The 23,066-nt window shown below is 41.0% G+C and overlaps 2 protein-coding genes and 1 pseudogene across 2 annotated transcripts in view; 2 read left to right on the top strand and 1 right to left on the bottom strand.

The window, feature by feature from the left end:
* Positions 1-23,066, top strand: part of FGF2 (fibroblast growth factor 2) — a 55,456-nt gene that overhangs the window by 12,974 nt on the left and 19,416 nt on the right. The gene's annotated exons all lie outside the window — the stretch shown is intronic.
* On the top strand, positions 1,614-2,089 carry LOC130834824 (succinate dehydrogenase cytochrome b560 subunit, mitochondrial-like; annotated as a pseudogene).
* NUDT6 (nudix hydrolase 6) overlaps positions 15,475-23,066 on the bottom strand; it is a 63,498-nt gene continuing 55,906 nt past the window's right edge. The window contains exon 10 of the mRNA XM_057705722.1: positions 15,475-15,717. The gene's annotated coding sequence lies outside the window, so the exon portion shown is untranslated. The remainder of the gene's footprint in view (positions 15,718-23,066) is intronic.

Genomic DNA, 23,066 nt, shown 5'->3' with positions numbered 1-23,066 from the left:
CAGAAAAGGCTTCAAAGAGGAGTGACTGCTGGACCTTGTGTTGGGAGGCAAGCAGGCAGTTGCCAGGCAGCTGACTCTGTTCTCTAATTACCACCCAAAACTGATGCTTTAGATTCTTACTCTAAACAAAGTTACAAGTTTTGCCAGACCCTCTACACCACTTTTAACAGCAGTGTGGCTAACATCCCCACACAGCAGGAGAATTCATTTGGTTATTTGTATATATATATGTTTTGCAACTCAACTAATTTTTCTTGGAAGGCAAATAAGGGCATGAAGGCCAAAGAAGCAGCGCCGAACCCGGTATGCTTTGGCACGGCTAGAGTGTAGGGTTATGGTAAGTGGTAAGGCCAGCCACATAGGAAGGGCCTGGATTATTATTATATTTTTTAAATTGAAGTATAGTTGATTTACAATGTTTTGTTAGTTTCTGGTGTACGGCAAAATGATGCAGTTATACATACACATATATCTATTTCTTTTCAGATTCTTTTCCCTTATAGGTTATTACAAAAGATTGGGTGTCATTCCCTGTGCTATATAGTAGGTCCTTGTTGTCTATCCATTCTATATATAATAGTTTGCAGCTGCTAGCCCCAAACTCCCAGTCCAGCCTTCCCTCACTCCTCCTCCCCCTTGGCAACCACAAGTCTGATCTCTAAGTCTGTGAGTCTGTTTCTATTTCATAGATAAGTTTATTTGTATCATAGTTTAGATTCTACAGATAAGTGATACCATATGGTATGTGTCTTTCTCTTTCTGACTTCGCTTAGTATGATAATCTCTGGGTCCATCTATGCAGCTGCAAATGGCATTATTTCATTTTTTTAAAATAAATTTATTTATTTATTTATTGGCTGAGTTGTGTCTTCATTGCTGCACGTGGCTTTCTCTAGTTGCGGCAAGCAGGGGCTATTCTTTATTGTGGTGCGCAGGCTCCTCTTGGAGGTGGCTTCTCTTGTTGCGGAGCACAGGTTCTAGGTGTGTGGGCTTCAGTAGTTGTGGCACACGGGCTCAATAGTTGTGGCTCACAGGCTCTAGGGTGCAGGCTCAGTAGTTGTGGCACATGGGCTTAGTTGCTCCGTGGCATGTGGGGTCTTATTTCATTTTTTAATGGCCGAGTAGTATTCCATTGTATATGTATACTATATCTTCTTTATCCATTCATCTGTTGATGGACATTTAGGTTGTTTCCATGTCTTGGCTATTGTAAATATTACTGCTGTGAACATAAGGGTACGTGTATTTTTTCAAATTATAATTTTGTCTTGAGGTATGGAAGGGCCTGGATTCTGATGGGCTTTGTAAGCCATGCCAACAATTTGGTCTTTATCCTCAAGGCAGTGGGGAGTCAATGAAAGATTTTAATCGTGAGAATAAGAATATCAGATTTGGGCTTTTGTAATCACTCAGGCAGGTGTGTGGAATGGATCGAAGGGTATAAGGCTGGGAGTAGGGAGGAGAGTTAGGAAATTTATAGATGAGAAATGTAAATCTCTTACACCGTGGCCTGGCACATCGTAAGTGATGTACATACATTAGAATGGAAGGGTCTCCGTGTTGTCAAGAGAAAAAAGGAAATTACTGGATTTCCGTCCAGGCTGGAACCCAAGATGGCTGTCCTCTTGTTGAGACATGTTGGCTGTCATTGCCTCCTTGCCCACCTTAGTCCTTAGCTCTGTATCAGAAATGCTGTTCCTTTGGGAACCACAGCCAAAGAAGGGATGGAGAGGTTCTGGGATAAGAACAGTGGTTTCCCCACATCACTGTCTATAGCTGGTCTCTTCCCATGGCGATGTCCACTTGCCACCATGGCACTGGTATTGCCTTGAGTGCAGGGGTCTCTCTTTTTGCTTGTCGGCCCTCTTGGTCCCTGGGAGCTTTGAGTCTCATTTGGAACTTGTGAAGCCCCCGTGTTTGAGGCCAGCACTGATCCACACAGACAAATTTGCACTCGTCTTCCTTCTTTTGTATCAGACGTGGAATGGGACCTATGAAGAGGCCTGACGATTTCCTAGCTAGACCAGTCTGGAGTGGTTGTCTTGGTTCTTAAACTGTGTTGTCCTCTGTAGGGCTGGCAGCCATGTGAAGAGCCAAAGTTCCCAGCATCATCTTTCTGCAGATTATTACATTGACCTGTAATAATTCCTGCTTGTCACTCTTATCTTCAGCCAGGGCAGCGTTCTCCTGATTTGCTTAGACCCTTTTGTGCTTGCAGATCTCCTTGGAGCTTAGCAGGGGAGTACCTTACAGAACCACAGTAGTGGAAAAGGTCCAGTTTTCCCCTTATTTATTTCTAAAGGTGGAATGACTGCAAAAACTCCCCTTTCCTGCCCCCAGCTTGCAGCCTACTCTGGGCCTGGGAGCCCTCATTCTTTCTCCATATTAGGCCTGGATTTGTGCTGAGGGTCAGCTTTTGGCTCCTTCTTCCTGAGACAGTGGAAACAATGCCAGCTCTGTGGCCACTGCCATGGGGACTGGGAGTGGGGCTTTGGGTGCCACTGCCTGTGGGTTGCTGGCTTAAAGGACAATTCTGTTCACTGGTCAGAGCCCAGGGCCTTTAGCACCCACACAGTGTGACTATAAGAAGTGGGGTGGTGGAGGGGAATTAGCCTGTCCCAGCCAGAGGCAGATGAAGAGAGTGAGTTGGCTCTTGGAGCAGGTGCTTTGGGAAGAAGATATATAGCCTTTGATGCAAGAGGAAGATCCAGAAAATTATCATTGAACCTATTAAGGGTTCTCTTCCTTGCATTTCCAGGGAAACCAAGCTTCTTATTGTCATGTTTTCTAAACCAAATTCATGTGACAGCTTTTTTGAAATGGAATTAAAATGACCATCTTGTCTTTGGAAAGAAAAAAAAAAAAAAGGAAATTATTGTAATAACACTAAAAATATTACCTCCTTTATAAAAATGCACACACATGAAAGAACTATATACTTATGGAGTAAATATGTAGACTAAGATCTGAAAAGGCTGTATACCAAACTGCTAACTAGTGCTCATAACTTTGGAGAGGGGGCTAGGATTGAGAGAGAAGAAATGAAGGGGAATCTTTACTTCTTTATCTATGTATTTGGAAAATTTTAGCAATTACATATCCATATATTATTTACATAAATATTTCTGAGAAGGATGAATGGGAGTGAGGGAGCAGAGGCAGATGGTGGATTCTGTTCTCTGGGGTGCATGAATATGAAGGGACAGGGAGGGATGAGACAGTAACCAATAGGTTCCTGTCTTGGGAGCGTAGAGCTGTGGGTGGGGTCTTTGGCCATGGATCACACAGATGGATGCAACACACTAGCTTACTGATTGTTGGTGAGCAGTGCCCAGGCCTATGCCTGCCCTTTGGAAGGAACCCATTTCTTACTCCTTCATCCATTCTTGACTTATTTCCTCTTAAGTCCCGCTCAGATGCATGGCCTTGGTTGTTATCAGTAAAACTGCTTTACTTTGCTCTGGGAAATGGTGCTTAATTAATACTTATTATTTCTAATTCACTATACGTTCTAAGTCAAAGCATACCAGAAATCTAAATCTAAACACATTCTGCATAATATAGTTTACTTTTCTAAGGTGAATCATAATGTGTTCTTTGGGAAAGTCCTTTACTGGGGGAACAGTGGCCTGGAAGAGACATGAAGGGACTGGATCAGATCACAGAGGGATGGAGTACGTTTAATGGAAGCAAAGAGACTCTGGGAAAGGGGGAGACCAGCGTGGGTGCAGTCTGGGCTGACCCGGTGGATGGGGTTTGACATCTGAGCAGCAGTGCTCTCTGAAGGTCAGCCTGACTTTGGAGTCTCATCGCAGAGGCTGGCCGTGCTGGTGAAGATGCTGCCTAGGGCAACAACTAAACAGATGCCTAGCTCCTGATGGCCCAGCAGTTCAGTTTGTCGGAGGACTAAATTAGTCAGGGTTTTCCAGAGAAATGGACCCATGAGGAGATACAGATGAGATAGAGTAGGAGAGGGGGAGAGGGAAGGAGAGATTTATTTTAAGAAATTGGTTCATGTGATTGTGGAAGCTGGCAACCTGTCAGGCTGGAGACCCAGAGAAGAGCCGATGTTGTGGTTGAAGTTCAAAAGGCCATCTGCTGGCAGAATTCTTTCTTGCTCAGGGAAGGTCAGTCTTTCGTTCTACTAGGCCTTCAAGTGATTGGATGAGGCCACCCACATTATGGGGGACAATCCACTTTACTCAAAGTCCACTGCTTAAAATATAAAGACATTCACAAACACCCCATAGGAACATCCAGAATAATGTTTGGCCAAATATCTGGGCACCATGGCCCAGCCAAGCGGACACAGGAAATTAACAATCACAGGGCCTTTGTTGGCATCAATCCTAGCCTGGCCTGAGTGTTCAACCCTGGCTTGGATAGGACCCCCTTCTTCACAGCGATATCCCAAGGACGTGGGGCAGAGGGTTCCTGATAGAGACACTCGACTGGCCTCCTGTTAATGCTGAGGTCGTTTTGCTTCGGTCCCCACTGAGACCCCAAGGAGGCTCCACCTTCCATGACTGGTGCTTGCCAGGGGACGTGGGGGCCAGCTTTTCTCCTACTCCTTCTCTCCCTCCTCTCCCACCTCTTCCTCTCCTGAATTGAGGTATAATTGACATATGGCATTGTATTAGTTTTATTTATATAACATAATGATTTGATATGTGTATATTTTGTGAAATGATCACCACAGTAAGTTTAGTTAACATTTATCATCTCATATAGTTACAGATTTTTTTTCTTATGGTGAGAACTTTTAAGACCTACCCTTCAGCAACTTTCAATTACACAATACAGTATTGTTAACTATAGTCACCATGCTGTATATTACATCCCCAGGACTTAATTATAATTTGAAGCTTGTACATTTAGACCACCTTTACCCATTTTGTCCACTTTTCTAGCCCCCTGCCTCTGGCAGTCAATCAATCAGTCAATCAGTCTTTTCTCTGTATCTATGAGTTTTATTTATTTTTTTAAGATTCCACATATAAATGGTATCATACAGCATATATCTTTGTCTGACTTATTTCACCTAGCATAATGCCCTTAAGTGCCATGCATGTTGTCACAAATGGCAGGATTTCCTTTTTTAGGGCTGAATAATATTCCAGTGTGTGTGTGTGTGTGTGTGTGTGTGTGTGTGTATTTCACATTTTCTCTATCCATTTATTCATCAATGATGGACACTTAAGTAGTTTCCATGTCTTGGCTACTGTAAATAATGCTGCAGTGAACATGCGTGCAGATTTTCTTTCTGAGTTAATGATATTGTTTTCTTTGTATAAATACCCACAAGTGGAATTGTTGGATTATTGTACCCAACATTGTATGATAGTTTTATTTGTACTTTTCTGAGGAACCTCTGTACTATTTTTCATTAGCTTTTCTCTTCTGGTTCTCTTTTCCTTCCCTGGACATATGTGGGTTAGTTTTGCTTCTTAGGATTTCTGAAAACAAGAATAATGATCCTATTCCAGAAGAAAGGATATTATTAAATTAGACAAACAAAAAAGGATTCCCAGCAGAATCAGAGTCATACATGTGGAGGTGTTGGAGGCTGCTGTGGCCTGTGGCCATGGCTAGGATTACTGTTGTCCCTGGTCTCTGGCAGCTGCCATCTGCTCCAAAGGCTCCCCTGCTCATCCCTCATCCCAGAAGTGAGCTGGGCCTCAGGTGCCTGTTTCTGGGGACCAGACAGCAGAGGGGAGTGGAGGCTTCAGTCTCATTGGGTAGAACAGGTGCTAGTGTTTTTTTTAAGTCATATTCTAGTCTGAATGGAAATGTCTGTTGTTTCTGTTATACGTCATCTTCTTTCTCTTGTGGAGGAAAATCAGCATTGATTAGAAGCAGGGGTACCTGCGTAACCCGAGGCACTTCTGCTGTTGGCTGTCTGAGCCTCACGAGAAGTCCAGGATGACACAGAAGTAAGGGAAGGGGGAGATCAGATGCCTTTCTGCTTCTCAGAATACACCACTGGCATTGCTGGAGGCAGCGGGGGATGTGAGGGAGTGTGATTAGGTGTTGGGCCAAGAGAAGGGGAGGTTATCCATGTACTGCAGGTGCCCCTTACCCGCACCCTGGACTGTTGGGTCTCCTTGACTGGGCCTCTTTGTTTACCTTCATGTCCTCAGGGGCAAGGTGCCTCCCCACTGGGAAGCTAAAAGGCCATGCCAGACAACAGCAGCAGATACACAGAGATTTCAGTGAGCCGATTTTGTAGCAAAATGGCACAAGATGACAAACCCTCTTTGGTGCCTTAGTTGCAGTTAAAAAGAAAAAATAGACACACCTGTTCCACTGCACGATGAGCTTAGCTTGGCCGGCACAGTGTGAGTGCATATGTTTTTAGGTTTGGGAACACTGAGGCGCTTTATGTCTGTGATAGTCAGTTTTTTCTTTGAAGTAGAGGCAGTGTTATCTCCAAGAGAGAGGTGTGGCTGTGGGCTGGGGCCTGTAGCGCGAGCTCTGAGTTTTATGGCTGCTGTAGACGACGGCAGAGGACAGAGACCTGGGATGTGCACACGGCTGCTGACGGCTCACTTGAGGCTGGAGACCCACATTCCTAATAACACCAGTCTGGGTGGTTGTGTCACTGCCGGGACATTTCCCTTGTGTAGGTTCAGCAGTGCAGGTGCAGGAGCGGAGAAGCCGGATGGCTGTATCCATCCCCAAATCGGAGCTTAGCTTTCAGAAGCGCTAGAAAGAAAAGGCAGCGGAACTGAATGATGCTCCACAAAGTTCACAGCGATAAGGAGGGGAAGCCCAAGAGACTACGGACGGGTAGATAAATGGTGGAGTCAGGTTCAGTTAAGTCAAAGTGGCTGAAAAGTCAGCCAAAGGAAATGAGGTTATACCACGTCAGAGCTTGAGATGAAGCTGCTCTCGAATGATGGCATGGCCGTGAGGGCGGTGAATGCAGATTGCTAGGCTTGGTAAGCCAAGGATCTTGGAGGCTCGATTGTTGGTGAGTCTTCTACATGAACAGTGCCGTCTTTCTAGATGATGGCAAGAGATGCGGGGTGCTGAATTCCAAGGTCTTTAGTGACAGTCAGTGGATAGCACCGACAAGGAGGAAGAGAGGGTGTGGACCGTGAAGGAGGAAAGACTTTAGGATGGTGGTGGGAAATTAATGTTGTGGATGCCGTTGCAGGAAGCCAGAAAAAAAGGTGTATACGCTAAGAGGAGAGAGGCCTGATCCCAGTAGAAAATGGCTGTTTGTAAGAACTGTCTGGACCCCGGTGTGCTTAGCTCCGTCGTGTTGCAATGGTCTGTGATGAGCAGCAGCCCTTAGGATCTGAGTGTTGCAAGGGGAGAGGTCTGGATGGGGTCAGGAAAACAGCTTTTGGTCAAGCTGACTGTTTCCTATTTTTAAAGATATCAGTGTTGGGACAGGTGATCTGCAAAGCACCTTCCTGGTTTAAAAGTTCTTTCCATGAATCTGAAAAACAGCAAATCAGGAGTCTCATCCCTTGTATTGTCCAGCTGGGAGAATATGCCTAGATTCTGAATAATCTTTTCTTCACGTGAAAATCACCATTTCCTTAGAGATAGAAAGTAGAATACTTTATAAATTATTGGGGAAAAAAAAGATAATTACATTAAAAGATATGAGTTGAGCAAAGGGAGATATACTTTGTGTCTGGTCTTGGAACAGTTTACTTGGGAGGGCTACTCCCTTCCATGCCTGAGCTAAGAGGTTTCAGTTCAGAGCATATCAAGAAGAATCACTTTCTGTGCCTAAAGTCTTTCCTTATTTCTCTAAAAATAATGCTGAGACAATGGTGGATGCCTTTGTAGCTGTCTGATTTTTTTTTTTCTCTTTTTCGTAGCCTCATATATCTTTTGGAGGAAGCAGAAGGGATAAATTAAATCAGGGGAGCAGACAGGGTAAGGGAGGTAGGAAGTAAAGAGGAAAGGAAGAAAGAGTTAAACAAACATACACTCAGGAATGCGCAGGAGAAGAAACAGACTTTCATATTCAGAACTCCTGAGTAATTAGTTATATGGGGCTCTTGGCATTCTCTTCAGAGAGTGGCTCCAAATCTGGGAAGGAAAAAGGAGCAAAAGAAAACCAAATGACGACTTTCTGTGGCACAGAGGAAGGAAGTACATTCAATAATTATGATTTTAGGCTCCTTTTTTGGGATGGAAGCGTGAGTACTGGAGCCAGATGCTATTTGCTTTGCTATTTGTGTACTTTTGTGCCCTTTTTTTAACTTTATAAACTATAGCAATTAACTCTTTTTATTATAAGGAACAAGAAGACATAGTCTAAGAAGATTTTCTTTGGGGAGATGAATTCTCTTCTCGTATTTCTCTCCATTTGCCGGTTTCCCCTCCATCCTCACACAGTTCATTGCTTGGAACAAGGCACAATTTCAGCATTATTTCAACCAGCTATTCCTTGAAGAATGGCAGATGAGAAAACAATAGAGCGACACGCTTTTCAGGGCAGTGCGGTTTAGCAACCAGCAAGAGAGGAGGATTAGGACTGCTGACCTTTGACCCTGGGTCATTAGGTCATCCTGGGCAAAGTGATCCACCAGCCTGGGACTCCGCTTCCTTTTCTTTAACTGAAAAGTCTGCACTAGATGATTTCCAAGGGCCAAGCTCTAAGGATTTTTGACTCAAATTCTGCTGGAGGTTCAAAGAATCAGTTTGGGCGATGGGCTGATAATGTCATCAGAAATAGGCATGGCCAAAGGAAGAGAGTATGAGTCCAGGAAAGAGGGCACTTCACGTCAGGTGGGTCCCTGGAGATGGCCAGACAGTGATGGTCCTAGAGCAAAAGACGTGCGAGGCCAATCAGTGACTGAACGTGTGGCTCTAGGAGACACTGCTGTTATCAGAGTTAAGCACAGAGGGAGAACGACAAGCAGGAACTGGTTTTCTAAATAGGGGCTAGAATCGATTCATTCCCTAACTAGACTGTGTTGAACAGCTATTCTTGAAATTAGAGAAAAATACAAAACTGTAATCAAATTGTTGTTCTTTCCACCCTAGTCCTATCTCGGGCCCCCTCTCCTCTTTATTCTTACTCCTCTGTTAAGTTCATTCTCAGCTTTCACATTTGTGCAGGTATCAGGTAGACCTGGGTTTAGGTCCCAGCTGTGTCTTTCTAGTTGTATGATCTTGGATTAAGTTACTTCATTTCTTTAAATACCAGTTTCCTCATCTGCCAAGTGGGGATGCTAGCTGATAATAGCTACCATGATAATATTGTTGTATTAATATGTCAGATAGTAAGCCCTTACTGGATGTTAGGTGTGACTATTGTTTACTGTTCCTAAAACTCCCTTTTATAGACTTATATCTTGTCTGTCCTCTAGTGCTTGAGATAGCTATTGCTGTGTAACAAACATCTCAAAATTTCATGGCCTAGAATTACCATTTTATTATTTCTCATGATTCTGTGTATTGACTCTAGTTCAGCTGGATGGTTCTTCTGCTAGCATAGTTTGAGATTTCTCATGCAGCTGCAGTCAGATGGTGGCTGGAACAGGAATACCTAAAATGGTTTTGCTTATATGTCTGGTGCCTTGGCAGGGTAACTGGAACCCCAGTGATCTGTTTCTTTCTCCATGTGGTCTCCATGACACTAGCCTTGGCTTCTTTACATAGTGGCCGGATCGCAAGAGCAAAGCTCCAATCTTTACATAGTGGCCGGATCGCAAGAGCAAAGCTCCAATCTGTAAGCACTATTTACATCATGTTTGCTAACATCCCATTGACTAAATTCAGTCAGCGTGGCCCAAGACTAAAGTCAATATGGGAGGGGCTACACAAGGTATGACTATCTAGAGGTGTGGTTCATTGGAGCCACCAAAATAAGTCTCCACCACATCCAGTTTCCAAACCCCTACTGTCTGGAAAACATCTTCACTTGGATGTCACTCTGTTAGCTTGAACGTAACTAATTCACTTCCAATCAAATAAGCAATTCATTGTTCTCGTTGATGAGCAGGGAGCTGGTGCTGGATCATAAACTGGATGTCCTCATTTTGTCAACTTTCCTCCCAAATTATTCCATCAGTTTTCTTATTCCAAGTTGAAAACCTAAACACAACTCCCCCCCCCCCCCGCCACCCCCCACTTCTTGTTTTTGTTTTTTACCAAAATCCAGACTTCGTGAAACCCTGGCATTTATTCCTTTGTTCTCTATCCTCACTGGCACTTTCAAAGTCCATATACTTATTATCTTACTCGTGAATGGCTGTACTGACCTTTCAGGTAGATTTTCTTTAAATACTACTTTCGGTCTGATGCCTTTCTTTTCAAGAATCTGCAGTATATTTGTTGTTCTTACTGCATTAAATCTACTCTATTGCATTAAATCTGCTTGTTATTCCAAGGCCTTTATTTATTGGACCCTACTCCATTTATACAACTCTTTTTTCCACTATTGCATGTCATCCACCTTTCAGAATCAGTGAGTGAGGAAGAAAGGTACTTAAAATGAAAGCGTTTAAGTCCATCTACATTATAAATATTTTCGAACACAGAGGGGAATGGAGGAGGTCATGTGGAGGCAGAGCAAAAATCCTGAAGGTAAAATGTAACATGGGAGAGATTTTATTGCTGCTATTTGTGTTTTTGAGAATTAGGTGAGAGGGAAAGGGAGAAACCAGATATTGCAGGGGGTTGGACGTTAGATCCCTTTTAATGGAATTCCTTACGTTGAAAAAATCTTGAACTGTCTTGTTCATTGCACTCCTGGTGCAGTTGGGTTTTACATCCACATAGTCTGGTTTTATTGTTATCAGTGATGCTGGGTGTACGTTCTAATGTGGTGCTTGGCACACACTGAGCACCTCATAAATGTTTGTTGGATGCAGAATATAAGCAAAACTTAAAGTTAGACATTTTATAAACGAAAATGGACAATATCAACGACGTCTAACAAAAGGATGTATGTTCTCTTATGTTAAATGGAGAGAGATGCAGAAGGCAGTTCCATGAATTACCTTCACTTAACAGCAGACATTTGTGAAGCACTAAGCACAGGCGCTCTAGACGCCGACTGAGGCTGGGATGCGTGAGGCTTAGCTAGTTCCACGGCGCAGTGAGAGCACCTGTTTTTTCTGTAGATGGAGCGTATAAAACGTGTTAGGAGCATGTGAAGAGAAACCTATTCCAGTTTTTAGTTTTTAGATCTATAAACCTTTTGGATCAGATAAAAAGTTTTAAAATAGAACATTGAAAGAATAACTGCCTGTTTGTATGAGGGAACAACGTTATAAAGCGATAAACAGAAAGGCATTAACCTGAGGAAGCTGAACAAGCATATTCAGTTAATCCCTGACATTATTTTGATACTAATCATTTCCATTCCAAAGGCATCGTGTTCTTTGAAACCAGCAATAATATTTAACCTCAGTAATCGAGATATTGTGTAAGGTAATGGCAAACGTTTTGCAAGAATCTCTCCCACTCTGCCAACTTTCAGCCATAGTTTCAAATACCCTATTTTAGAAAACTTAACTCCAGAGCAGTCCACTTAAGTTTATTAAGTTGGACTTCAAATCAGCTGCCTTCTTTGAGGTGGAGCCATGCTCTTCTTTTACTGTGACCCTGTTTTATTCCTTTAACTTCTCAGTACAGTCGAAGAAGGGGCTCTGTTTCCTTCTGGAGACTTTCAGGCAGAGGAGCCGTTTCCAACTTCCTGCTAAGTCCACCCAGCTACGTCATGCAGGGGATGCAGGGGAGAGCTTTCCTTGGGAGGGCCTCCTCAGAAGTTTTGGAGATGGGCCTTGAGCTCTTGGCTGCAATCAGGGTTTTCCAAAGTGGAGGCCGCAGTAATACTCGTCATTGATTGAGAGACGTGCCGCCCAAGCTATTTTCATGAGGGTCACATAAAACTCTCTTGTCTTAAGCCTGCTTTGAAAGGTGTTTTCCTAATGATTTTGCCAGTCAAACAGAATGACTGTGTGGGAGACTGTAGTTACACAGCTTCCCTTCTCCACCCTGTGCCCCTGCTTGCCTTCCCCCCGAAGCTCCTCCTTTCCCAGGCACACACTTGCTGCTCTGTTTTCTGTTCTGGAGCTGCCTGAATTGTGTGATTTTTGAGGCTGAATGTGAACTCCTCAATCCGGAAAGAAGTGCCAGGAACACAAACAGCTAATTGGCACTCGCCCCTAGGGGAGATGCATGACCAGCCAAGCTGGTTGCATTATCTCCACGGGGCACTTAGCTTTGAGAGAGACCTCGGCTCTCTCAAATCATCCAAGAAGCATTTCCAAGAGGTAGGAAGAATCGCCAAGAAAAGGCTGTAGTCAGGAGGGGCTGTGTCTCTTGGGTATGTTGGATTCATTGCAGAAATACTTGTTTGAGGCTGTTTATATTTTTGCTGTTAATCTCTATCTGAGCTTCTTGTGATTTCAGGGTACTCTGGCCAGGTTAAGAGCCAGGGATTTCAGATTGGTGATCCACAAGCCAAATTCCAATCACAACAAACTGTGTGTGTGCGTGCGTGTGCGTGTTCACACAAGCACCTGGCTGGTCCTGAGTGGTGGCTGCCCTGTCAGTTGCGGGGTATTTGTTCTGTGGTTTATCATGGTCCCCACTATTCCCTGCTCCTCCTAGTCTTCTCACCACACTGCTTCTCTCTCGTCTGCTACTCACATGGTCCCTGTAGGCCTTTGCGTTTGCTCTCCTGCTTGCCATACAAGTATTCTCCGTGTTGCTTGAGTGCTGAACTCCTTCCACTCTGAGACAAACCAAAGAAGTTAATAAGGATTTTTCAAGAATTGATTTGTATTGTGGAACTAAAATTAGAAACATCAGCTGTCATTTTTCAGTGCAAATCTTCCTGTCTAGCAGGGGCGACCGCTGACTGAAGGTCTGTCTGACTTTGAACAGTTTGGTCCATATTACGCTGTTGACTTCCTTAGGGGCCTGTCTGCTGCCGGGCTCCTCAGACAACAGAGCAGCGATTCTGCAACCTGGTGCTTCCGTCTCCAGCTTTGGAAGGCCTCTGCTGGAACACGTCCTCTCATTAGTAGCACAGATGCCTGCCCCAGGAGCCGATGCACGTCCTGTTCATCCAGTAGCGTTACAGGAAATGTGAAGAAATGTGAAGTGACCACATGTTCTGGGGTCACCAGGACAGTTCTTAGTGTCCTTTTACTGATGAAAAATGTAAAGCTCTATAACATTCAGCTATCTGAGGCATACAAAATCTTTCCGTCTTGTCTTTACATAACCTCCTTCCACCACCTAACTTTTTAATATGGCAACAAACAGCAAAAGTGATATTTGAACTTCATCCTTCTTTCCTCTGCCCCCTCTGTTCCCTCACTGTCTATTGGGAGTATTCAGATGCTGTGAATAGAGAATGGAAGAAATTGTGAACCCATGGTGGCAGAATAGCCCGTAGACCATGTAATCAGCCTCTGCATAATTGAGAATTTGATAAGTAGAATAAGCCATCAAAAAAAAAAAAGGGATTTTCAAACAGTGATTCATCTTTGAATCATGTCATATTTTCCACATGACTATTAGAGTAAAATCATTAAAATGCAGTGTTAACTGAGACTTTGCATCAGCTCTTTATACTGTGTTGTATTGTGTTTTATTCCGTGTACCCAGATAGGACCTCGTTCGTAGTGAGTGAACAACGAGTTGTAGAATGGAGAAACCTGCATACGTTGGAGGCTGATTATTTGGTCTATGGGCTGTTCCACCTGTGGGCTCTCGACTCCATCCATTTCTATTCTACCATGGAAGTGGAACTTACAGTAAAAATAATATCGAGAGGCGTTTACCTTCTTTATATTACCTGGCTTTTTTCTCTCTCAAATAATTCTTTACATCTTAAAGCACGTATTTCAAATATTAACTATTAAACTAGATGAGAGTTTGAACTAGTTGGCTGACATTTCATAAGTTATTTTTTTTTAATTTGAGGTAATTTTAGATTTGGATACAATTATAAGAAGGAATACAGAGATTCTATGTCCCCTTTGCCCAGTTTTCCCCAGTTGTAACATCTTGCAGTACCTTTCACAGTATCACAGCAGGATATTGACAGGGACACAGCCAAGACACAGAACGCTTCCACCTTCACAAGGATCCCTCAGGTTGCCCTTTTAAAGCCACACTCATTCCCCCAACCCCACTTCTGGCAACTGCCAACCTATTCTCCATTTCTGTAATTTTGCGGCCAACTTATATTTAGAAACATTTCTCCAACAGTCGGCCTCCGGGAAGAAAATAGCCTTTAGCAACTTATGTAGGGCTGACGACTTTTGTAGGTGGAAGCTGGTATTTATACATGCACAGTCTCAGTGCTGACCTGGGTTGCTGTGCCAGGAGACAGTGCGGGGTCCTGAAATCCAGATTACTGAGATGGCGGTACTGCAACTCTTCTGGCCAGAAAATGTCCCTGCCAGAAGCTGATGGAATTTTCCCTCCTGAATTACACACCTCGACAAAGCAGGCCAAGAAATGACCTGGGTGGCAAGCGTTTCTGCCCTCTCCCTGACACTAGAATAGGACTAGATACTGTCTGGGGCCCCTGGTAGCTGTGGAAAGGGCGAGGGAAGGTATTTTCTCTGCCTGTCAACCTGTTGTGAGTCTTTACTGATGAGTGTGGAGACTCTGAACTCTTTCCTTTTCTCTCCATGTTTGATGTTATCTTTGCTGCTCTGTAGCTCTGCATTAACCCTGTATTGCACTTTGAGCTTCTGGAATGCCACAAGGTGCCAGACAGTCTTTCCCTCTTTCTTGCTGTCAGTCTGACTGCATTATCTGATGCCACTTATAAAGGAAAAGCCATTGCCATTGTGTTATTAGAAGAGTCAGGAATCATTTAATGTCTACAGCTGTTTGGGCCTGTGTTACATGTGCTCTTATCTGTAGCTCAACTACCTCAAACGCTTCCACTTCAGGACATGAAGTAGAGGAGATATTGGAGGAAATTGATTTTTGTAGGTTTTTAGGGATTGGAATTACTTGTAACAGCCCTGTCTTTGGCATAAATCAGCTGTACATTTAAAAAAATTTATCGCAGAAATTAAATGACAGTAAATGGCAAAAATCTGGTATTTCAGACATATTATACTTTTATTTAAACTGTTTTAAATATTTTGTAACCATTGGTAGTCTTAAGTCCCAAAATAAACACAGTTTCTACTTTGTGGATGTAAGACATGGTACAGAGAAAGATTTAATGGACTGATAAAGCCATGTCCTGATTGAGTAGTAATGAAAAAATTCATGGATTTCTAAAATCCTTCCCTCCCTTCCTTTCTTCCTTCCTATTTTTCTTTCTTTCATATTATGTCTAATTTTGACCTTCTTTACAAACCGAGGAGTTAAGAATTTTAATGAACTGTGTGTCTAATGTTCTTATCTATGAACTTTAACCAGCCAGTTGAATTGTGAAGAGAATGGAATGTGTAGTTTTTGGGTTCTGGGATGATATGCAAAAGGAAATAATAAAAGAAAGAAAGTTTAATGAGAGAGTCAGTGTGAAGCTTGTTTATCAAATTTGTGTTTTCTCCACACAAAAAAGGAAAGAAGGAATAAATAAATTTAGGTTGCTGATCTTTGTTACCTGATTATTACATCTGGTATTCCACATAAATATGGAGATTTAAAGTTTTTCATTTTCAGCAAGTGAGTTTCTTTTCTTAGTACACTCCTTTGTCGGTTATCTGCATTACAGAGTTTTCAGTGCTTGGTCTTCAGCATTAAATTGGATGATTCCTGACAGAAGAAAATAAACCAGTGGGTTATGCCTATGAATTTAGTTATGAGTTACTCATTAATTTTGGTTCCAAAGAGACTACTAAACCTGACTCAGTTACTTTTTGACTCAAAAACATAATTGTATTGGAAAGCTAACACACTCTACCACCAAGTGTTAAATTAATATGTTTGTTTTGGATGAGTAATTAAGAAATCAGAATGTGTACAGTATTCTGAGAGGAGGATGTCAGGAATGTAAGTATTGTCAGTGGTAGACCCGTACAGTGAACCTTGAAATATAGTATTAGACAACTCCTTTCTGATTATTTTTGTGTACAAAATTAAGAATTTAACTTTGTTTAGCTTCAAATTATTTAAATGAGAAATAACGTTAATGCTGGCCCAACTAAAGAAACACCATGCAGCTGCCACCAGAATGAAGCTCCATTAGGGCACAGGCTGTGTGGATCTTGGTTACTGTTGTATTTCTAGCTCCTAGAACAGTTCCTGACACATGAGGCAACTGATATTTTGTTGAATGAATGACTAATAAACACTGGATAACAGACTGAGAAATTATATAAAGTCTGTGTCTTCTTTGCAGTAAGTACCATTTAGTTTACTTCCCTTGAGAACAGTGAAACTATAAATTTATTTGCCGTAGGGTAAAGTCAGCCTCACTATGGTAAAACATTATGTACAGCATAAATGACATGTTTTTGAAAGATGCCCCTGCCACGTTTTGTAGATCATAGTTGCCCTTTCCTAGATATCCTCATGTCTTTGATCAAATATAAGGTTTCCTAACAAATCATATAATTCCTTGAATCTCAAAACAAAGCAATAGAAAGAAGCAGGTGTAGAGTAGGAGGCCAACATCTATGATGATTACTGTACATAAGAACTTTTACATGTGGAGAGAGATCTAATATCTAATTTTCGCTATAGCCTTGTGCAATAGCAATTATTTTCCATTGTGCAGGTGAAGAGGTAAGCTCAGCTAGTTAACTGGTGAAGCCTGATGAGTCCAGTTCTGTCTGACTCCCAAATCCGTGCATTTGACACCGTGTTGTTTTGAGTACTATCTAATTTCTGTGGTTTATTTCAGTCAGACTTCTTGAAGAGGTTGTTTGCATTCCCTGTTCTCAGATTCTTACTGTGGTTAATCCGGTGCCTGCTTTTCAGTCCTATATTACCTGACTTCTTTTGTACCATTTGACGCTGAAGTTCTTTTTAAAGGTCCCACTTGAGATTCTGTCTTCACTTGGTTTTTACTCTCCGCTGGTTTTCTACTTCTGACTGCTCTCTTGGGGCTTCACTAAATGTAGAGACTATTTGGGGGGAGAAGTGACTGTCTGTATTGAGTCTTCCCTTTGGTAAGCGTACATAGCTCCCCTTTTTAACTTTTTAGAATGACTTTCAATAAACTTTTACTTTCTCCATAAAAGTCCTTGGTACCTTTAGTTATCTCAAATGGTATCTTTTAAAAAACAATAATTATATGTTCTAACAGTTCGTTGTGGGTTACAGAAACTCAATTGATTTTTATATATTCTTGTATCAAGCAACCTTGCTGGAGTATTTCCAGTAGTTCATGTGTATTTTATTTTGACTTTCAAAAAAATTTTTATTTAGGAATAATTTAGAAGATTTATAAGTTGCAAAGATTTTTCAGAGTTTCCCCTATACCTTTCACCCAGCTTTCCCTAAGGTTAATTTCTTAACTGTGGCACTTTTGTCAAAAGTAAAAAAACAAACAAAAAAGCCCTAATATTGGTACATTACTGTTAACTAAACTAGAGACCTTATTTGGATTTCATCACTTTTTCCGCTAACATCCTTTTTCTGTTCCAGGATCCAGTCCTTGCATTTAGTCTCTTAATTTTTTTTTATTAGTCTCTTAATTTTAATGCAGAAAATGGTACCATCCACAAAGACTAACAGTTTTGTCCCTTAGTTTCCAAGTCTGTGTATGCATACGTGTGTGTGTGTGTGTGTGTGTGTGTGTGTGTGTGTGTGTGTGGTGTAGGTATGTATAGTACATACCTTCGTGAGCTGGCTTGGACTGACCGCTCTTTTCCAGGCTGTACTGATTCTACACCCTCTACGCCTCCCGTAAATGTTGGTGCATCCCAGGATTTCATCTTTTGCCCTTTTAATTCATGCCTGCTACACACTGTCCTGGATCTCATTTTGTATCTCCCTGTGTGCGTTTGGATCAGCCTGTGTGTCCAAGGTAGCCAGTGTTTGCTATGATTACCAAATCTTCATTTCCAGCATAGATTTTTTTTTTTTTTTTTTTTGGAGCTCCAGATGCATATAGCTGACTCTCTTCTGGATGTCTGGATTTTCCACAGACTTTCGATATGTCTTAAGGGAACTTACTTGATTATCTTCTCTTGCCAGCTTGTCTCTCCTCCTGTATTTCCCATCTCAGCAATCTCCCGAATATCCAAGACAGACCGGTGGCTCAGGGAGAAACCAACCGCTCTTTCCTTCCTTCCCTGCCTCCTTCTTCCTTCCACTATCTCCCTTCACTAACTTTTGTTAATTCTTTTTCCTTCACTTCTCACATATTTATCAACGTCTCTCCATCCTATTTCATGCAAAGCTCCCATTCTTTCATTTTTTTGTCATACTATCAAACTCCTTAACATAGTCTTCAGAGCCTCTGGCCTCATCCTGTCCCGCACCACCCCTCCCACAGCACACACAACCCCTCACTCTTTGCTGGCCACACCCACATACCTGACGTTCCTTGGCTGTGCCTTGCCTCCTGTCCCTTTCTCCTTTGTGAGTTATGTCAGGATGCTTTTGTTGTTGTTGTTCCTACTCTCTCTTTTCCTGACTAACTCTGAATTCCCTTGGTCTCCATTCCGTTGTCACTGCCTCCAGGAAGCCTTTCATCTCCCAGGCTGGGTTAGGTGTGCCTTCTGAGTGTTCTTGGGTAGCTTGTGTGAATTTCTCTCATGGCACTGACGGTACTGAGCTTGTCTAGTTATCCGTGTACCATCCCTCTTCTCCTTGACGATACTGTGTGTTCATCAAGGTCAAAGACTGATGTTGTATTTTCCTTTCTGCTTCCGATTGCTTAGCACAGTACCTGGCACGTAGCTGTTTACTAATAAATGTTCATTGAATGAATGATTAAATGTATTCACAGAAACACTGACTTGTCTATTTCCCAAAACCATAGTCTTTCACCAGGGACAAACCTCTCTAAATGTCAGTTTATTTATAAACAAGGAAGGTGCACTGGGTGATCTCTGAAGTCCTCTACGGCTCTAACAAATTAGTATTTATGATTTTAAGATTTATCATCCTTGAGCCTATTCAAAAGAAAACGATACAAATTCTGGAGGAAATTCCAAAAAGGGAGCAGCAAAATGTTTTGAGCTGTAGTGGTCTCACTGAAATAATAGTTTGGATTTTTGGTTATACTGTGTAACTAAATGTGTCAAGTGCTAATGGTCTGAGCACTTGAACGTTTGAGTAGTTTACCTGCTGTGATCAGAGTTTCTGTTCCTTTGCTTACACATCTAAATCATTTTAGAGAGACTGTGCAAATTCTCCTTTGCTAAAGATTTTCAAGTAAAAGACAACTTTCTCATGGATATTGTAGACGGGATTTAAGATGTATTTATATAATTATGGGACAAATTGACTGCTAAGATCTTGTCTAATGATGAGATTCTTCAATTTTGTGGTTTACAGCTTTGTTTTTATGCTATTAACAGAGGGGAAAAAGTTGAATTTTAAGCTTGGATAACTCACTATGTATTTTTACAAGTTCATCTCTTATTAGATTTCATATCAACATTAGAAAGCCACCAGAAGTCTATGTTTATCAAAATTATTGACTTCTATCCATCCAAAATCTGAAAATAGTGGGTGATCTCCAGCATGCTGAAATGACCTGGGCTACACATCAGTGTTCAAGGTCCAATTTAGAAAGGTCTTTTATTGTAGACTTTTTTAATTTTAAAAACTTTCAAAATGTAGAATATCACATAGATACAGAAAACCACATAAAACACATTTGTACTCTAATGGGTAACTACAAGGTGAACATTTTTGTAATTGTTACACGGGTCAAAAAACTCTGCCAGCCTCCGTAGAAGACTCTCTGTGTGTCCCCTGTCCCAGTCACAGTCCCCTGCCTCCCCAATAAAAGTGTACAGATTTTTAATCACTTCTTTGCATTTCTTAATAGTTTCATCACACTGATAGGCATCCTTAAATATTCTACATTAGTTTTGCTTTTTCAAATATGTGAGTTTTAAGCCGTTTTTAGTCTCAGGTCCTCCTTCCATCTTTTTTTCTCTCTAGTAATTGACTGTTGAGGAAATTGGATTATTTGACCTGTGGGGTTTCTCAGTCTGGATTTTGCCTGTTGCCCTAGCTGTCTCGGACTTGGCTCTTTAAGCTGTGTGGCTGTTTCACGCCTCAGTCCTTTATGACATTATACCTGGAATATCATTCTTTCTAGTCTCCCTACCCTATACCTTGTTCATGAGATTATCTCCTACACATCCTTCAAAACTTAGTTCAAACCTCATCTCTCCTAGAAAGATTCTCTGATTTTCCATCTAATGTTAGGTACGTCATTTTCTGTAGTCTCATAGCACCTGTATGATACTACTCTATGACACCAAGGACATTGTGGCAATGGTTCTTTTACCCATCTTTTCTCTTGTGTCAGATGCTTTCAGTCCACCAGACATACACAAGATACTTCTATGTGCCTGGTGTTGTGTTAACTCATGGGATACAGAGATGGATAAGGTGTATAGTTCCCTGCCCTCAAGAAAGCTCACAATCAAAGAGAGACAGACAAGTATGGTACAAAGTTGTTCTGAGTAGAGGTAGCAGGATAAAGGAGTATAGAGGAGAGGATTCCTATCCTAAGCTGAGGGGAGAGGGAGGAGGGAACGACCACAGAAGGTTTTCCAGGGTAGATTATAATTCCACAGTCAAGCGCACTGCTGCGTGCAAGAGAATTGTCATTTATACTACAAAAAGGAATATTCTATTTTATAGTCATTTATTAAGCACTTTTTAGGTGGTAAGCTTTGTATTATCAACATTATGGAGAAAAACAATTCTTTTTTTTTTTGATAGGTATGACACTTTTCAAGTAGATAACTAAATAGCTAAATTGAAGTATTAAAAATAGGGTTTAGTTTCATATAAAGTGAAAATCAAGACTTTAGCTTATATTCTAAATGTAAAAATATAAATTAACGTTTTCTATTTCCAGAAACTAGGCTGAGGATAATAGTTACCCTAGTTAGGTACAGAAGGGAATAGATCATTTTTATAGTTCAGAAGAGTTGATGGTAAAGTTATCCAAAGTTATCCTTCATTTTTCAGAACAGATTTTTGCTAGCTTGTCTAGTATATTGTTTCATTTCCTGAAAAGTATGGAAGATTTTACATTGTATTCTTTATGTGGAAATTTAAAAGAATTCCTTTCATTCTCTGTCTTGAAGTACCCAACATTTAAAACTACTATTTTAAAGAAGACTCTCTTCCCTCTCTCCCTCCAACAAACAAAACATGTCTTTGGTTTATGGCTTTTCTATGTCGTAAGATCCAATGGCTTTGCTTATTAAGAGTCTTCTAAATCTCAAGTATGATTATTTTATTGTAGCTTTCCTCCCTATGAAGCCTGTGGAATATGAAACAGTGACTGTCCAGGACTGTCCAGTGTCCTTTGCGTACTGGCTGAGATTTCACACTGTATAGAATCCAAAAGTATCCCAAGAACTCTCTCTGGAACATTAACACAATTTTTATACCTGTTACGGACTGAATGTTTGTGGCCCCCCCTTCCCAAATTAATGTGTGGAAATCTTAACCCTCGATGGAATGGCATTAGGAAATGGGGCCTTTGGGAACTGGTCAGGTCATGAGGCTGGAGCCCTCATGAATGGGATCAGTGTCCCTACAAAAAAGACCCCACAGAGCCCCCCTAGCTCCTTCTACTATGTGAGGACACTGAGAGAAGACAGCTGTTTGTGAACCAGAAAGAGGGTGCTCACCAAACACTGAATCTAATACCACCTTTATCTTAGATTTCTTAGCCTTCAGAACTGTGAGAAATAAACGTTTGTTGCTTAAGTCAACCAGTCTGTTGTATTTTTGTTACAGGAACCTGAATGGTCTAAGACAATACCCTTCAATAAACTGGGACTCACATTTAACAATAACTGCCCAATGAATTGCCTTAGTTACTTTTTATTCTTTTATAACCCATCCCCCAATTTTTATTATGAGAAAGTTTCAAATATATACAAAAAAGCAGAAGAACCAGTTTAATGAACCCCATGTACCCATCACCTAGCTGCAGTGGTTACCATCACACCACCAGTCTTGTTCCATCTATACCTGCCTTAGTTCTTTTCCCCCTTCCCTAACACTGGATTGTTTTCATATGTCTGAGACATCATGTCATTTCATCAAATCGTTTAAAAATGATTAAAGTATTACATAATTTATATACATAAATTATTACATAAGTGATACTATGTATTAGTGCCTATTAGATACAGAAATGATTGATATGTATCTCTAAAAGAGCCTTTAAAAATAATTACAGTTCCAGTCCCATGCCTAAAAATTTAAAAATTCCTTTAGAAGTATAATACATCCAGTTAGTGTTAAAATTTCACCTACGGTCTTATAATAATTTTTATAGTTGTCTTGCTTTCATCAAGGTTTACACATTGCTTTTTTGATTGATATGTTTCTTACATCTCTTTTAATTGAGATATTTCCTCTCCCTCTTGGAACTCATGAATGCAGTTATTTTCATAGTCATGTTTAATATGGCATGCACTTGGCATTTTATTCTAGATTTGAAAATTCTGACAATGCTAACATTGCTCTTATTATAAAAGTAACATGTTCAACCAAGAAAAAATTTTAAATATCAAAAAGTATATGAAAGTAAAATATTTTCATGTCATTACCCTGAAATAACTGTTAGCTCTTTGGGATTATTTCCTACTAATATGTGTATATTTCATTGTATAATTTTTACATATATATTCCCTCTGCTATTACTTTAGGCTTAATTTGCTCTTCTTTTCTAGTTCTTAAAGTAGAAACTTAGATTTTCATGATTTTTTGCTTTTCTAATGTAAACACTTAAAGCTATAACTTTCCCTTTAAGCATGTTGTTTTTATTATTATACAATTAGAACTATTTTCTAATTTTCCTTGTGATTTCTTTGATTTGTGTTTTGCTTAGAAAGGTATTGCTTAATTTCCAAATATTTGGGGATTTTCTAGATACTAATTTCTTGTATCATACTCTGTATGATTTCAGCTCTTTTAAATATATTGAGACTTGTTTTCGGCCT

This window comes from Hippopotamus amphibius, chromosome 13 (assembly GCF_030028045.1).
Source record: "Hippopotamus amphibius kiboko isolate mHipAmp2 chromosome 13, mHipAmp2.hap2, whole genome shotgun sequence".
Classification (NCBI taxonomy): domain Eukaryota; kingdom Metazoa; phylum Chordata; class Mammalia; order Artiodactyla; family Hippopotamidae; genus Hippopotamus; species Hippopotamus amphibius.
The sequence above is the reverse complement of the archived record's forward strand: the minus strand, read 5'-3'. Positions and strand labels throughout refer to the sequence as shown.